Below are 6,000 nucleotides of genomic sequence, written 5' to 3' on the forward strand. Positions count from 1 at the left end.
GAGCAGAAGGAGGGAAATAATAAAAATTAGAGCAGAAATAAATGAAATTGAAACAAACACACAAAAAAAAGTAGAAAGGATCAATAAAACAAGGAGCCGGTTCTTTGAGAAGATAAACAAACAAAATTGACAAACTCTTAGCCAGACTCACTAAGAAAAAAAGAGAGAAGGCTCACATAAATAAAATTAGAAATGAAAGAGGAGGAATTACAATGGATACTACAGAAATACAAAGGATTACAAGAGAATACTATGAAAAACTGTATGTCAACAAATTGGACAATCTAGAAGAAATGGATAAATTCTTAGACTCATACAACCTTCCAAAACTGAATCAAGAAGACATGGAGAATCTGAATAGACCAATCACAAGTAAAGAGATTGAAACAGTAATCAAAAATCTCCCAAAAAATAAAAGTCCAGGACCAGATGACTTCTCTGGAGAATTTTACCAAACATTCAAAGAAGATTTAATACCTATCCTTCTCAAACTATTCCAAAAAATAGAGGAAGATGGAACACTTCCTAACATATTCTATGAGGTCAACATTACCCTGATACCAAAGCCAGACAAGGAAAATACAAAGGAAAACTATAGGCCAATATTGCTGATGAACATAGATGCAAAAATCTTCAACAAAACATTGGCAAACTGAATACAGCAATACATTAAAAAGATCATACACCACGATCAAGTGGGATTTATACCAGGGATGCAGGGATGGTTCAACATCCGCAAATCAATCAATGTGATACACTACATTAACAAAACAAGGAAGAAAAACCACATGATCATCTCAATAGATGCAGAGAAAGCATCTGACAAGATCCAACATCCATTTATGATAAAAAACTCTCAACAAAATGGGTATAGAAGGAAAGTACCTCAACATAATAAAGGCCATATATGACATGCCTACAGCCAACATCATATTCAACAGGTAAAAACTGAAAGGGGCTGGCCCCGTGGCTTGGTGGTTAAGTGAGCGCGCTCCGCTGCTGGCGACCCGAGTTCGGATCCCGGGCTCCCACCGGCACGCTGCTTCTCCGGCCATGCTGAGGCCGCGTCCCACATACAGCAACTAGAAGGATGTGCAGCTATGACACACAACTATCTACTGGGGCTTTGGGGGAAAAAATAAATAAATAAAATCTTTAAAAACTGAAAGCCATCCCTATAAGAACAGGAACAAGACAAAGGTGCCCACTCTCGCCACCTTATTCAACATAGTACTGGAGGTTTTGGCCAGAGCAATTAGGCAAGAAAAAGGAATAAAAGGAATCCCAACAGGCAATGAAGAAGTGAAACTCCCATTGCTTGCAGATGACATGATTTTATATTTAGAAAACCCTAAAGAATTCATCGGAAAACTATTAGAAATAATCAACAACTACAGCAAAGTTGCAGGGTACAAAAGCAACTTAGAAAATTCAGTTGCATTTCTATACTTTAATAACTCTATACTCTAATAACAGAAAAAGAACTCCAGAAAACAATCCCATTTACAATCACAACAAAAAGAATAAAGTATCTAGGAATAAATTTAACCAAGGAGGTGAAAGACCTATACAAGGAAAACTATAAGACATTATTGAAAGAAATCAATGATGACATAAAGAAATGGAAAGATATCCCATACATACGGATGGGAAGAATAAACATAGTTAAAAATGTCCATATTACCTAAAGCAATCTACAGATTCAATACAATCCCAATCAGAATCCCAGTGACATTCTTCATGGAAATAGAAGAAAGAATATGAAAATTCATATGGGGTAACAAAAGACCCCGAATAGCTAAAGCAATCCTGAGAAAAAAGAACAAAGCTGGAGGCAACACAATCCCTGACTTCAAAATATACTACAAAGCTATAATAATTAAAACAGCATGCTACTGGTACAAAAACAGACACACAGATCAATGACACAGAATTGAAAGCCCAGAAATAAAACCAGACATCTATGGATAGGTAACCTTCGACAAAGGAGCTAAGAAAATACAATGGAGAAAGGAAAGTCTCTTCAATAAATGGTGCTGGGAAAAGTGGACAGCCACATGCAAAAGAATGAAAGTAGACCATTTCCTTTTGCCATACACAAAAACTAACTCAAAATGGATCAAAGACTTGAAAGAAAGACCTGAAACTATAAAACCCCTAGAAGAATATATAGGCCAGCACACTCTTTGACATCGGTCATAGAGGGATCTTTTGGAATTCCATGTCTACTTGGACAAGGGAAACAAAAGAAAAAATAAACAAGTGAGACTTTATCAGAATACAGAGCTTCTGCAATGCAAAGGAAACCAGGATCAAAATGAAAAGACAACCCACCAGTTGTGAGAAAATATTTGCAAATCATATATATGACAAGGGGTCAATCTCCATAATATATAAAGAACTCACACAACTGAACAACAAAAAAACAAACAACCCGATCAAAAAATGGGCAGAGGATATTAACAGACATTTTTCCAAGGAAGATATACAGTGGCCAATAGGCACATGAAAAGATGTTCAACATCACTAATCATCAGGGAAATGCAAATCAAAACTACACTAAGATATCACCTTACACCCATTAGAATGGCTATAATCACTAAGACAAAAAATAACAAATGTTGGAGAGGATGTGGAGAAAAGGGAACTCTCATTCACTGCTGGTGGGAATGCAAACTGTTACAGCCTCTGTGGAAAACGTTGTGGAGATTCCTCAAAAAATTAAAAATAGAAACACTTTATGATCCAGCTATCCCACTACTGGGTATTTATCCAAAGAAGATGAAATCAACAATCCAAAGAGGCTTATGCAGCCCTATGTTCATTGCAGCATTATTCACTATAGCCAAGAAGTGGAAGCAACCCAAGTGTCCCTCGACTGTAAAATGGAAAAAGAAGATGTGGTATATGTGTGTGTGTGTGTGTGTGTGTGTGTGTGTGTGTACACAATGGAATACTACTCAGTCATAAAAAAAAGACAAAATGGTCCCATTTGCAACAAGATGGATGTACCCGGAAGGTATTATGTTAAGCAAAATAAGCCAGAGAGAGAAAGACAAACACCATATGAATTCGCTCATACTTGGAAGATAAACTAATCAGAGAACAGATTAGTGGTTACCAGTGGCGAAGGGGTTGCAGGGTGGGCACAAGGGGTGAAGGGGCGCATTTACATGGTAACCGACAAACAATAATGTACAACTAAAATTTCGCAATGTTATAAACTATTATGATATCAATAAATAAAAGAGAAAACAACCTAAAATTCTATATCCAGCAACATTTTCCTTCAAAGGTAGAGGAGAGGGGCCTGCCCGGTGGCACAAGCGGTTGAGTGCACGCGATCCACTGCGGCGGCCTGGGGTTAGCCGGTTCGGATCCTGGGCGTGCACCGACGCAATGCTTGTCAAGCCATGCTGTGGCGGCATCCCATATAAAGTAGAGGAAGATGGGCATGGATGTTAGCCCAGGGCCAGTCTTCCTCAACAAAAAAAGAGGAGGATTGGCAGATGTTAGCTCAGGGCTGATCATCCTCACAAAAAAAAAAAAAAAAGTAAAGGAGAAATAAAGATTTTCTCAGACAAATAAAACCAGGGAATTCATCACAAACAGACACACCCTTCAAGAAATGTTAAAGACATTCTTCGGGGAGAAAGCAAATGATATAAGTCAGCAACTTGAATCAGCATAAAGAAAAGAAGAGCATCAGAAAAGGAAAAAATGAAGATAAAATATTTTTCTTATTCTTAATCGATTTAAAAGATAACTATTTGTTCAAAATAACAATAGTAATAACATTGTGCATAAATATAACATGGTTAAGTAAAATGAATGACAGCAATATTATAAGGGATGGGAGGGAGAAATTGGGAATGCTCTGTTATAAGTTATGTGCATACCTGTGACCTAGTATAGTGTTATTTAAAAGCAGACTTAATTAGAAGTAACTGTATGTTGCCAGTTCTATGGCAACCACTAAAAACATCTTGAAAACAAGTATAACTAATACAGTAAGACAAGAGAGAAAATGGAATCATATAAAATGCTCAATTAAAATCTGAGAAACCAGAAAAATAGAAGCATTAAGAAAGTGAAAAGAGAGAGGAGTCAAGATGGCGGCGTAGGCAGACTCAGAACTCACCTCCTCCCGTGGACACAGCCAATTTACAACTACTCATGGAAAAATTACCCGTGAGACAGAACTGAAAACTGGATGAGAGGAACTCCTGCAACAACGGACAATCCTAACTGAGGTGGAAGAGGCAGAGACTCCCTTCTGGAGAGGAAAAACGCCGCCTGCACAAGCCGCCAGCGTCACGGCCGCCGGGAGCAGCTCACAGGTACGCAGCCTCCCTGGAGGCGCGGGGCCCTGAGCCGGGGGCGCCCCCGCTGTGGGCATTTTGTGGACCCAGCACAATCGAGACCAGCGGCATAATATCTGACTTTGCCTGCTACTAAAACACTGGGGAGCACCCCCAGAAAACCCGGTTCACAAAGAAACTAAAACTGGCTCTTAAAGGGCCCGTGCACAAACTCACCCGTTCCAGAAAGCATCCCAAAATCACCAGAAAGAAAGGTGCACAGTGCTGTGGTGAAAAGAGACTCACCTAATAGGCCCTGAGTGCATCTCGGTGAGGGGTGAGATCTCTCCAGGGACTGGGACATTGGCGGCGGCCATTGTTGTGGCCCGGTGTGGGCGTGCTGACACAGACGCCATTGGAGTTCTCCCTGAGGCCTGCTAGCCAGGGTCTGCCCCACCTGCTAGAGCACCGATTTAATCCAGCTCAGCCAGGGCAGGCAGCCCACCCTAGAGACTGGCCCCACACAACAACAAGCCCTCAGGCAACTTGTGGGCCTGCATAGATTGGTGACTGGATTCTCTGCAGCCTGGCAACTGAGCCGACTTGAGCGGGGCAGGGTGTGCACAAGGAGCGGGTGGAGAGTGTGGGGTGGTGGCGGAGTGTGTGGGGCTCCTGCCATGGAGAGACTGGGTCCCCTTGGGGAGGCAGGGGAGCGCACATGGGGCAGGACTGTGTTGACTGTGTGTGTGGACCTGTGGGCGGCAGGGCTTGTCAGCTACAGAAGACTTGTAGTTCTCAAAGACCCACATAGGGGGTTTTCCCCACCTTCCAAAGCCTGAAACAATTGGGTGCTCCTGTGCCTGAGGCCAGCCCCACCCAGCTGCAATCCTCAGAGAGCTGACAAGAGACCTAATAGGCTAGAGGCTTACAGCAATTGTAAGGCCCTGAGCCTAACAACCTGCCATGCTGGGGGCCTACTCACTTAAAAGAAATACTGCAACACAAATGTGGTATTAGAACTTGCAGCCAACTGTGCTGGGGCTCCCCACACCTGATAAAGAGACTGAAGGGCCCACAACAACTACAAGCAGCTGAACATTACAATAGCTGGCCAGGAGCATAACTTGGCCTCCCTGGGTGCCTACAGGGAGAGCAAACAGGCCACAACAGAAGGACACACGTAGCCCACATAGGGGTCACCCCTGGAACATTGAGAACTGAGGGAAGCACACTGGAAGCCTCCTAAGCCATCACTTACATAAGGTCACCTATCCAAGAGCAGGAGACATAGCTGACCTACCTAATACGTAGACACAAGCACAGGGAAAGAGGCAAAATGAGGAGGCAAAAGAATACATTCCAAGTAAGGGAACAGGACAAAACCCCAGAAAAGGAACTAAGTGAAACAGAAATGAGCAACCTACCCGACAGAGAGTTCAAACTAAGAGTGTTAAGGATGCTCACTGATCTGGGGAGAAGAATAGATGAACTCAGTGAGAATGTCAACAAAGAAATGGAAGATATAAAAAAGAACCAATCAGAAATGACGAATACAATACTGGAAATGAAAAATTCATTAGAGGGACTCAAAAGCAGAGTAGAGGATACAGAAGAACGGATCCGTGAGCTGGAAGAAAGACTAGAAGAAATTACCCAAGGTGAACAGGTAAAAGAGAAAAGAATTAAAAAGAGTGAGGAC

At 41.9% G+C, this 6,000-nt stretch overlaps 1 protein-coding gene across 1 annotated transcript in view; it reads right to left on the reverse strand.

Moving 5' to 3' along the window:
* Positions 1 to 4,730, reverse strand: part of LRFN5 (leucine rich repeat and fibronectin type III domain containing 5) — a 108,741-nt gene extending 104,011 nt beyond the window's left edge. Inside the window, 1 exon segment of the mRNA XM_087422265.1 lies at positions 4,608 to 4,730. The gene's annotated coding sequence lies outside the window, so the exon portion shown is untranslated.
* Positions 4,731 to 6,000: the final 1,270 nt, after the last annotated feature.

This window comes from Ceratotherium simum, chromosome 3 (assembly GCF_057802395.1).
Source record: "Ceratotherium simum simum isolate JZ-2026a chromosome 3, ASM5780239v1, whole genome shotgun sequence".
In the NCBI taxonomy this organism is placed as follows: Eukaryota; Metazoa; Chordata; class Mammalia; order Perissodactyla; family Rhinocerotidae; genus Ceratotherium; species Ceratotherium simum.